The 11,264-nt window shown below is 41.2% G+C and overlaps 1 long non-coding RNA gene across 1 annotated transcript; it reads right to left on the reverse strand.

Moving 5' to 3' along the window:
- Window positions 1–449: 449 nt before the first annotated feature.
- Window positions 450–8,828, reverse strand: LOC138924918 (uncharacterized). The gene is made up of 3 exons (XR_011440263.1): window positions 8,699–8,828; window positions 7,081–7,240; window positions 450–1,465 (listed from the first exon to the last, which is right to left on the reverse strand). It is a non-coding gene; the product is annotated as an uncharacterized lncRNA (long non-coding RNA).
- Between the last annotated feature and the right edge of the window lie 2,436 nt (window positions 8,829–11,264).

Genomic DNA, 11,264 nt, shown 5'->3' on the forward strand with positions numbered 1-11,264 from the left:
TAATTGTACACCTGATGGGGAGAGTTTTGGTGATTACACCCACCTGGCAGTATATATTTTTGGAGAAACTCCAGCACATGTGGAAGGCATGCAGAAGACACCAACTGCAGCAGTGTTTAAAATAGCAAACTATTAGCAATGACCCAACTTTCCACTGGTGAATAAGTAAGTTGTGTTATGAAATGAAATACCTTATGGCAATTAAAGTGAATGCCCTACATCTACTAACCAACAAGGATGGCTCTCAATGACAGGAGGGTGAAAAAAGTTTCAAAAATGATAGAGACTATATGAGAGCACGTGTGTAAATTAAAAACAAACAAAAAGAGTGCAAATGTGAGCATAAAAGCGTGGACTGAAGGATACACGTCACGTTCATGATAGTGAAGTAGAAATTGCCTCTGGGAAGGAAAAGAGATTGGAACTGGAGGAGGAGACAAAGGAATTTTAACTTTATTTGGAACATTTTATTTCCTTTATTAAATTTTAAAAACAGCAAACATGTTAAAATGTTAACAGCATTTGTTAACTTTTGGTAATGACTACATAGGAGTTGGTTAATGATTCCCTGTATTTTAATAATTTCTGAAAGGAAAAATCATGGTTATTCAATTATATTATTTGAGGTCTGGGATCCAGCTAATTCAATCCATTTTTTTTTCAGGAATTTCTTATTCTGTTCCATAGGTTTCTCTTTTGGACAAATAAGGGGCACAACTTTATTACTAATGCTGAAGCTATATAATTCATTTGATTAGCATTCCTCTTTGATGACTACAGAGATTTGTACATTTTCCAGGTTATTTAATATTAAAGGTTCAGATATAATCTTTCTCAAGGGTATAAACTATATTTAACTCCTTTCTCTTTGTACAATCTGCCGAAAGTGATTTGTCTGTTGCCTCTGGCTAGTGAAGATAGAATCCATTTGGTAACAGAGACTAAAACCATTTTTCTTTAATATGGAAAAGATACTTTCAGAATTAATTTTATTTCAGTTGCAGCAGTATCTAAATCAAACATCATTTCTTTGAAGAGTCTCTTTTAAACAGCAGAAAATTGAAAATATTTTCTCCTAAAATATATATTTAGATTATCCTTGAAGCTACAGTGTTAAGGACAGATCTTGAGCTGCTTATCTTCTCCCAGGTAATCTATGTTGTTGATCAAGTCCTTTGAAGAATTTGAGATTTCAGTAGAATCAACAGTTCCTGAACATGGGAAAATTTAGTCAAGTCCTCCTAGCTTTGGAACAGACAATTTGTGATATGCGCAATCACTCAGGGCTCCTCAGGAAGCTCACAGAGATATCCGCTAGATCCGGCTGGGAGACGAAGCTATTAACAGACTTCCAGCGGCGCAGAGATATGGGGGAAATTTAATCTTCCCAGGAGAGGCTCACCTCACCAAACTAATATCACCTCTGATAGTGGGAAGTGATTACAGTTCTCATGGCTCAAACTTCCTGAAAAGAAAACACAAAATGGTCGTGTTTAGTACCCATCCAGACTGGTGAAGAGATATTTGCACAGAAGATTTAAACCATGTCTTCAAATTATATGAAAAGATTACATCAGAAGGGGGAGAACAAGTTTTCTCCATTTCCACTGTTGTCAGTTCTAGATTTAATTGTCTTAGTTGATAATAGTAAGAACTTAAGCTAAACATTAAAAAAAAAATCATTGGAAGGAATGATCATGAAAAGCTGGAAACAAAGATTAAGACCTATTACCTGCACTAACTCTCTTCTGAAAGGTTTATAAAAGCAAGATACTTAGCTATCAGCTTGAGATGGCATGGGCAGCAAAAAGGATGATGAAAAATGGTCTTTGGTGGCATAAGAAATACATTGGAATGGTAAACAGTGATTCTCATTCTGTTGATGACAACGGGACTGTCCTCCAGTGATCACCTCTGGAGGGTAAGAGGAAGAGGCTGAGGGGGTTTATATAGGAGGCCGTGTCTATTTGAGGAAATTCTGTTTAAACTTGGTGATAGGTACACAGATATTATTTATAATATTCTTTATGCATCTTATTTGTCTGGAATATTTCATAATCACTGTTAAAAGGAAGATGTGTTTTGAAGTCCTGGAAGATCATATGCCATTGTGGAGGCCGTACTTTAGGAGAGATTTAGACAAACTAGAGAGCATTTAGAAGATAATGACCCAAATAATGATGAGACTGGAGACCTGATGTAAGGAGAAGCTGATGGATTGGGAAGGATTAGCCAGACAGAGAAAACTTGGGGGTAGAGGAGTGACTTGGCACAGCAAGGGACATGACAGATGGCAAATGCATTTGAGGAACAGTGCCGTGCAAAAGGAAATAGATTTGTTCTGGATGAACACAAGGGGTTAAAAAAATAAATAAAACCACAGGACAGATTTAGTAGAATCAGTGTAAGTAAGAGTTGTCCAGAGACAGAGGGCCCACTTTTCCACACTGGTCGTGCAGACACCTGTCTTGGAGGACCACTTAATATGCTTGTAATGGAGTTAAATTCAAGTAAAGTTGAGCTGCTCCAGAGTTTTCCAATACAATTAGTTTTTTTAAATGGTAGCATCCACATTTTTCATCTGATCAGCACCTCCCCTGTGGGGAAGGCTGTTCAAAGAGTTGGCCAGGCTAGTCGTTCCCACAGTACTGAGGGTCCTGAAGGGTGACTTAGCCACCAGCAAGATGCTCAGTGCCTGAGGACTAAGAGGGAAAATGTCAGTCTAGCCAAATTAGATTATTCAAAGGCGTTGTCAGATAATGTAGAATCAAACAGAGGCTGGAGAACAAAATTAGTTGAGTGATTGATCTGAAAAGAAGACATCAGATTAAGTCTAAAAAGTTCTGTCCATATAAGCCCATAGACTCTTCTAGCTTGTCTAATGCTTAGCTATACAGCTGACTTGAACTCATTTGAAGAGCTCACGATAGGATGGAATTACTGTTCTGGAGAGCAGCTAAACTAATTCCCATCACTAAGAAGTACAATGGCTTTGTAAGAGTAGCTGACATAGTATGTTACGGCATTCATGAGCCTTGACCTCAGTCTGAACCCAAATCTGAGCCTTAATTGCATTATCTGCAAAATAAAGATATTGTTTTACATGCCTCATATGTTAAATGAGAACGTGTGTATACATGTCTATGTATCTATCAGCCTGGGGCCTGGCACATTGTAAGTGCTCAATAAATGGGCTCAAAACTGGAGTGGGGCAGGAGGAAGGCATGATTACCTTTATTTATTGCTATATTCTTGGTGCTAGGTAGATCCTGGGTGTTCAATCAATAAAATGAAGAAAATAGCAATTGTTAGTGTTGTGTTGGGCCAGAGGTATTCTGTTGGGGAAGTAATGCAGAAAAGGAAATGTGTCCTTTTTACAGAGAGGGTGCCCATCTGTAGAGTGGAGTTGTGGCTATGGAAAAAAAATGAGGTTGGAAATGAAGGGCGATGACGTTGTGGGGGCATTTGAGTTTGTGAGCAAGTCCAGTGTCCCCCGACTCCTGACAGATATGGCAGAGAACAATGTGCTAGAGAGTTTCAAATCAAGTGAGAGACCACAAAAAATAATAGTGGATTACATTATAAATTTTAAATGTCTTCTGTATATTAGATGTATTTGGTCTGGGTGTAGAGGTTCACCATTACTCCATGGCTTAAGGACGATCCTAACATAGAACTGGGTTTCTGCCAGACGCTGCTGCCCAGGCACATTATCTTTACTAACTGCGCTGGTGTCAGAGGATTTCCTGGGGTTGGGTCTTTCTTCTGTTCCCCGATACTCTGACTTTCATAGTCAAGTCAGGCAGGTCTATTTGCCCAGCATGTAACACAGATAACAGCATGAAGTGGTCCATTTCAATTGGCATGAACTGAATTTCCAGGTTTGCCTCAGTTATTCATGGTTTTCTAGGAGCATCCTTTAGGGTCTCTGAGAAGACCCACACATTTCAAAGGTGGCTGTGACCGCTGATCCCACTTGTTCCCAAGCAGAGTAATTGGTCTAGGCTGGGATCAACTTCTAGCAGAATCATAGAGCAGAGGCCACCAGAGCTTGGATCTGCTTCTGAAAGAATATGCTTTCTTCCGCTGATGTTTGATGCATCATCAAGGTTAATGAAGAACCAGAGTAGATAAGGTTTAGAGCTGAGATGAATGAGATTTTCAATGACTGTGAGGACACAGTTTTGTCTAGGTGAAGAAAATCTTTCCCACATAAAGAATTCCAAAGTACAGTCAGGTTAGAGCAGTGGTTCTCAAACTTGACCACGTATCAGAATCATCTGGAAGTCTGTTAAACACAGATGGAAGGGCCCTTGCCACCAGAGTTTCTGATTAAGTAGGTCTGAGATGGAGCCTGAGAATGTGAATTTCTAACAACTTCCTAAATGATGATGCTGGTATGAGAACCATTGGATTAGAGAAATGAAAGACAAATGACCAGAAAACCCTGAAAATCACTTGTAGCCAGAAAAAACTTGGAATCACCTTTCTTGATTTTGTAGGACAACCCCATATTAAAATAGCGGTCACTTTCTCTGACGTCATTGGATCATCTCATTTAGACAAAACCTGATAATCCAGCTACAATAGTGAACCAAGAATTCATGTCCGTAAACAAACCTTCCTATCTAGAAACTCATTGGGAGGCGGGGATGTTGGAACAGCTGAACAATATCACCAAATACATGAGCTAGTTAAGATGTTTCTGCAAAGATGTCATCACTTACTATTCTTTCTGTTTTACCCAAAGCTGTAGATTCCATGAAAGTCTTCCTTTGTCAAGCCTGAGGTTTCACGGAGCTGGTCTATAATACAGATTAGTAAGAGTAATTAATTGTCTCAAATGGTATTGCTGGGCATTAGCAATCCTAACAGGACACCATCGTGCCTGTGCGCGTTGGCCCGACAGACCGCCACCGCAGTGAGTGCCTTTGAACTTGCAGAAAGCCTTGGTTTTGAGCAATGAGAGTAAATGTGTTTGCCTTGCTGAACCTGGGTACTAGATCTAATGTCCAGTTACACATTTGAACAACTACCCAGAAGCAGGTCCCCTGCCTCTTAGTTTGTTGCAAACTTCCATAAGTTTTAGTGAATGGGGAGCAGGTGAAGTGGAGACTCAATGAAGTTACACCTGAGTGCTGGTGGCAGAATTTCAAGGTAAAGAAGAGGATATGGGGGCGTGGGTCTTCAGTCCTTTATCTAACAAATATTTATGCGCTAAGCTCTTTTCTAGGAGCTGGGAATATAGCAGCAAACAAGCCAAAATTCTCTGCTCTCAAGCGGTTGACATCTTAAGCAGGAGAGGGTCGTATAAAGGGGAATTTTGGTAGTGGATAAAAGGACTCCGTTAGTTTTTTGGTATCTCGACAGGCTTTCCAACATGCAGCTCAAGAGGAGGGCGGGGTGAGAGTGATTGATTTGCACAGTAATGGCACTCAGTCAAGTGGGCCTCTTAGTTTCCTGGATGAGGCCATGATCCGTGAAGCTACGTAATGTCCTTGGATCTACCAGTCTTCATCTAGATGTAGGAGGGAGCCAAGTTTGAACCCATGGAGCACAAACATCTCCTTTTCCAGAGGGCTTCAATATGGATATGGGAAGAGGGACTGGAGTGTCGGACAGAGCCGGAAGTGGAGTGGATGGTGCCGAGGGCAAGTACCATCACTGTGTCCAACAAGTGTAATGCCTATCTGACATGAAAGATGAGAATTTGAAGTAAAAATCAGAAGGGGGCAGCAGGGTGCCCAATGGAGGCCGTAAAGTGAGGGGAGATGACAATAAAGACTTATGCCTGGGAATGAGCACATCAGGACATGTTCTGGATGAATTCCAGGGGCCAAAGCTAATATCCAAGGCTGGCTTTTATGAACCTTTAACACATTCTTACTTGGGTGGGGAAGTTCCCTTTAAGGAGGCCAGAATGGAGCAAATAATCTCTGCCACATATACTAGGAACAAAAGCAAGCACAAGTAAGGTAGCAGAAAAGAAAATAGGATTTAATTGCTGTGCTGAGAAATAGAATAAATGTATATTGAACAATTAATACACGTGTACTAGGGTTCTTCAGAGAAGCAGAACCAATAGGATGGATATCTATAGAACAAGATTTATTATAGGAATTGGCCCACATGATTGTGGAGGTTGGCAAGTCCCAAGATCTGCAGTCAGCAAGCTAGAGACCCAATGGTATGGTTTCAGCCTGAACCTGAAGGCCTGGGACCAGAGAACTGAGGTATAAATTCCAGTCTGAAAGCTGTAGGCTCAAGATCCAAGAAGAGGTGATGTTGCAATTTAAGTCCAAAGTCAGGAAAGGCCAATGCCCCAGCTCAGGTAGTAAGCAGGAGGAGTTCCCTCTTACTCCTGGGAGGGTCAGCCTTTTTCTTCTATTCAGGCCTTCAACGGATTGGATGAGGCCCATCCATATTAGGGAGGGCCATCTGCTTTACTTGGTCTATGAATTCAGATATTAATCTTGTCCAAAAACATCCTCACAGACACACCCAGAAACATTTGACCAAATATCTAGGCACCGTGTGGCCTGATGAAGTTGACACGTAAAATTAACCATCACAATATGACAGGACTGTGTTAAGCGCTTTACCTCATTTAATCTTCCCAATAATATAGAATCTTAGAATTACTATAATCTCTGTACTAATTAGGGTAACACCAGGTATATAAGAAGTAGACTTAAAAATTAAAAATAGCTTAAACACTATATAAGTTAATTTCTCGCTCACGTATCAACGCAAGGTAGGGTTCCTGATCAGCAGGCAGCTCTTCCTATCTTCCGGTTCCATCATCCTCTAAATCCTCATTGTTCTTATCTACATCTGGCCAACAGAAGGGGAAAATAGGGCACATCCACTTCTTACAAGCCCTGGCCCAGAAATGGTCCATATCATTCTCACAAACATTCACTGGTGAGAAGTAGTCACCTACCCACACTTTGTTGTAGGAGGGGCAGGGAAATATTGTCCCTTCCTAGGGACGACTCCATGCTCTGAAAGGGGAGCTCAAATTTGTGCTTCTCTAGCTCTCTGCCGTCTGCCCCTCTAGCACTAAAAATCTGTGCTCACCCTTCTTTGCGCCATAGTGCATGCTTACTCCTCCCCGAGGGAGTTCAGCATCGGTTCACCCTCCAGTTTCTGCACCCAGCTCAAACTCCACGATCTCTTGGTGATACATGGTCCTCTTCACCAGGTCTAATGGCCTTCTTTTGGTCTGGCAACCTATAAACTGAACAAGAAAATATGCAGTGGTAGAGCAGGAGCAGGATATATGCAACTGAAGCTCTCATTTGGATAAAGAATGAATGGGAAGCACACAGCAGTCAGAGGCCCGTAGCAGAGATGGACTTCTGTGAACTGCTGTGTTGGCAATGGGGAAGTTCCTTAACTAGACCTTGCTTCTGCTCTCCTGGAGGTCTCTATTGTTGTTGTTCACCTTTGGCTCTCTCTTCAGAGGTTCTTCCTACATCTGCAATAAATGTTGAGGAGTCTGCCATCCTTGGGAGTTGTCCAGATTTCATAGCCTTCTTCCATTTTGGGATCTGGCATTCCTTTTCAGAGCTCAAACAGTCACAGGTTTTTGAGCCAGGGTTACCATTTCTTTACATAATAGTCAGCTATTGCTAAGTTTTGTTGTGGTAATAAACAACATTCAGTAGCTAACCACAATAAAGATTTATTTTTTGCTCACAATAAGTGTCGACTGTAGTTAGGCAGAATTTTATTCTACGTGACTTGTTCATTCTGCGATCCAGACTGAAGGATCAGCTCCTATATGGAATTTGAGAGCCTTATAGTGGCTCCTAAGACCTGTGATAGGACCTGATGGCATTCATTACCTCTTTTCACTTTGCAATGGCTGGAGTCTGACATCCACAGGTGGGAATTATAGTCCTCTCTCAGGAGGCATTGCAGTCTTAAGGCAGTGGGCAGAGCCCTATAGTTCCCTGTGTGACCACACCCAACTTCTTTCCGATGTGAAGCTCTCAGCTCTGCTTTGTTTGTTTGCTCCCTTACCCACAGGCCTTTCTCTCTTGAATTAATGAGAATTATCCTGAGACCTCTGAAGCCACAGGCTGAAATGAGAGGCAACACCCTCAATGGTATCTTTGATGTGGAGCTGAGTCACTTTATTGGACTGAGGAGTCTCCTTGGACCTTTGTCATTCGAGACCTGTTTCAGTCTTATTTCCTTTTGTTTAAGGTTCATAAATGTTCTCAAACACTAGACAGCCTCCCATTTCATCCCTTTCACTTCTCGCTCTAATAGGACAACCTTTGCCTGAGCTCACAACTTTCTTGCAATATCTTACTAAAGGCAGCAGTCAAGCAACTAACGCAACTGCCAAAACACACCAGGAGTCCGGTTCTTCCAGTCCTTTCCCATCCCCAGCGATGCACAGAGCTGAGAGCTGTGGGCTCAGTGGGCATCTCATCTTCTGTCCGAACTATTGCTGGTGACGATTTTGCCATTGCAATCTCCATTATCTAGCATTCGGCATCTGTTTCCTCGGTACCCACCTCCTGCCTCTAAGCGGCTACCACACAACTTTAGGTTTTTTTTGTTACGGTAACATTGCACTTCAGTTTACCAATTTTCATTTGATGGGATGATACCAGGTGCTGCTACAAATAGATCCTCCTAAAAACACGTATTAACTCAAACTAAAAAGAAATTTGTTTCTCACCAAGCAGCTGTCCGAAGTGGGTTTGCTGGTAGTCGGGAGTCTCTCTTTGTGCAGTAATACAGGGATGTAGTTTCCTTCACCATTGTGGCTCCACCATCCTCCAGGGCAGGAGTCAGCAAACACAGGCAGGGGCTGGATCTGGACACTGCCCCTTTTTGTAAATGAAATGTCATTGGAGCACAGCCACGCCCATCCATTCGTGGACGTCTCTGGCTGCTTTCACATTATGATGGGAGAGCTGAATAGTTGTCACAGAGATACGGTGGCCTGCGAAGCCTAAACCATTTAATATCTGGACTTGTACGGAAAAATTTTGCTGACCCCTGCCCTAGGATCTAATACCTGTCATCTAAATCCAGCTGGGAGAAGGTGAACGAGAGGGTGGAGAAGGTACAAGGCTTCTTAAAACCCTGCTGCAGGAGAGCCACACAGAACTGGCACTCCCAGTCCACTGTCACATCTAGATGTGGGTGGGCTAAGAAATGTAGTGTATGGCTGGGCAGCCCCTTTGCCACCTTCCAACAACTCTCTATTATGCAAAGGGAGTAAGAATTTTGGTGGTCGGCTGGTCAACTCTGCTTTAATGCATCACATATTAGGCCACAAAACAAGTCTCAATAAATTTAAGAAGATTGAAGTAGTACCATGCATCTTTTCTGACAACAAAGGTATGAAACTAGAAATCAACGAGAGGAAGAAAATCAGAAAAGCCACAAAAATGTGGAGATTAAACAAAATGTTAGTGAACAATGATTGGGTCAATGAAGAAATCAAAGGAGAAATCAAAAAATTCCTGGAGACAAATGAAAATAAGACATGTGTGAGGGCCTAGAATTGGCCACCCAAGATCTGTCTCTTTGGCATGAGGATTTTTTTGGGGGTTAGTTACTTTTAATAAAAGCAACTCTGTGGAGCGGAGTTTGCTTGCCCTTTGTTGGGAGACATTTACATTGTAAAGGAAATCTCCATCTGTAAAGATACCTCCCTCTCTGTACCAGGAAGAAGAAGGGATGACCTTATCTCTGGAAACTCTTAATCAATGCCAAAGGCAAGGACTTAAATCTGCATAATAATCTTATTCCTTTTTCTGGTAACCTCCTGTAACTGACTCCCCCCACCCCCAACATCCTCCTTTGTCATTAGCTGAAGATGATATTTAAGTTGGGGGCTTCAGCCATTTTGGCGAGTTGCTCAGCTTGCCTGAGCCTCTCCCATGTATACATGTTATAAAGCTTTGTTTAATTTTCTCCTGCTATTCTGTCTCATGTGAGTTTAACTTGTTCTCTGGCCAGAAGAACCCACATTGGGTAGAGGAAATGTCTTCCTCCCCTACACATGCCAAAATCTATGGGATACAGCAAAAGTGGTTATGAGAGGGAAGTTTATAGCAATTCAGGCCTACCTCAACAAAGAAGAAAAATCCCAAATAAACAATCTAACAGCGCATCTAAAGGTACTGGAAAAAGAAGAACAAACAAAGGCCCAAATCAGCAGAAGGAAGGAAATAATAAAAATCAGAGCAGAAATAAACAAAATACAGACTAAAAAAAGATAGAAAAAATTAATGAAACCAAGAGCTGATTCTTTGAAAGATGAGCAAAATTGACAAACCCTTAGCTAGACTCACCAAGAAAAAAAGAGAGAAGGTTCAAATAAAATCAGAAATGAAAGAGGAGAAATTACAACAGACACCTCAGAAATACAAAAGATAATAAGAGAATACTACGAAAAGGTATATGCCAACAAATTGGATAATCTAGAAGAAATGGATAAATTCCTAGACACATACAACCTTCCAAAACTGGACCAAGAAGAAGTAGAGAATTTGAGTAGACTAATCACCAGTAAGGAGATTGAAACAGCAATCAAAAACCTCTCAGAAAATAAAACTCCAGGACCAGATGGCTTCCTGGTGAACTCTACCAAACATTCCAAGAAGACTTAATACCTATCCTTCTCAAACTCTTCCAAACAATTGAAGAGGAGGGGAGGCTTCCTAACTCATTCCACAAAGTCAACATTACCCTGATACCAAAACCAGACAAGAACATGAGAAAAGAAAATTACAGGCCAATATCACTGATAAACATCAATGCAAAAATCCTTGACAAAATACTAGCAAATCGAATACGACAATACATTAAAAAGATCGTACATCATGATCAAGTGGGTTTCATTCCAGGGATGCAGGGATGGTTCAACATCCGCAAATCTATCAACATGATACACCACATTAAGAAAATGAAGAATAAAAATCATCTCAATAGATGCAGAGAAAGCATTTGACAAGATACAGCATCCATTTATGATAAAAACTCTAAATAAAATTGGTATAGGAGGAAAATACCTCAACATAATAAAGGCCATATATGACAAAACCACAGCAAATGTCCTTCTCAATGGAGGAAAAACTGAAAGCTACCCCTCTAAGAACAGGAACCAGACAAGGATGCCCACTTTCACCACTCTTATTTAACATAGTATTGGAAGTTCTAGGCAGAGCAATCAGGCAAAAAAAAAAAGAAATAAAAGGGATCCATATTGAAAAAGAAGAAGTGAAACTGAC

Source organism: Equus caballus, chromosome 6, assembly GCF_041296265.1.
Source record: "Equus caballus isolate H_3958 breed thoroughbred chromosome 6, TB-T2T, whole genome shotgun sequence".
Lineage (NCBI taxonomy): Eukaryota > Metazoa > Chordata > Mammalia > Perissodactyla > Equidae > Equus > Equus caballus.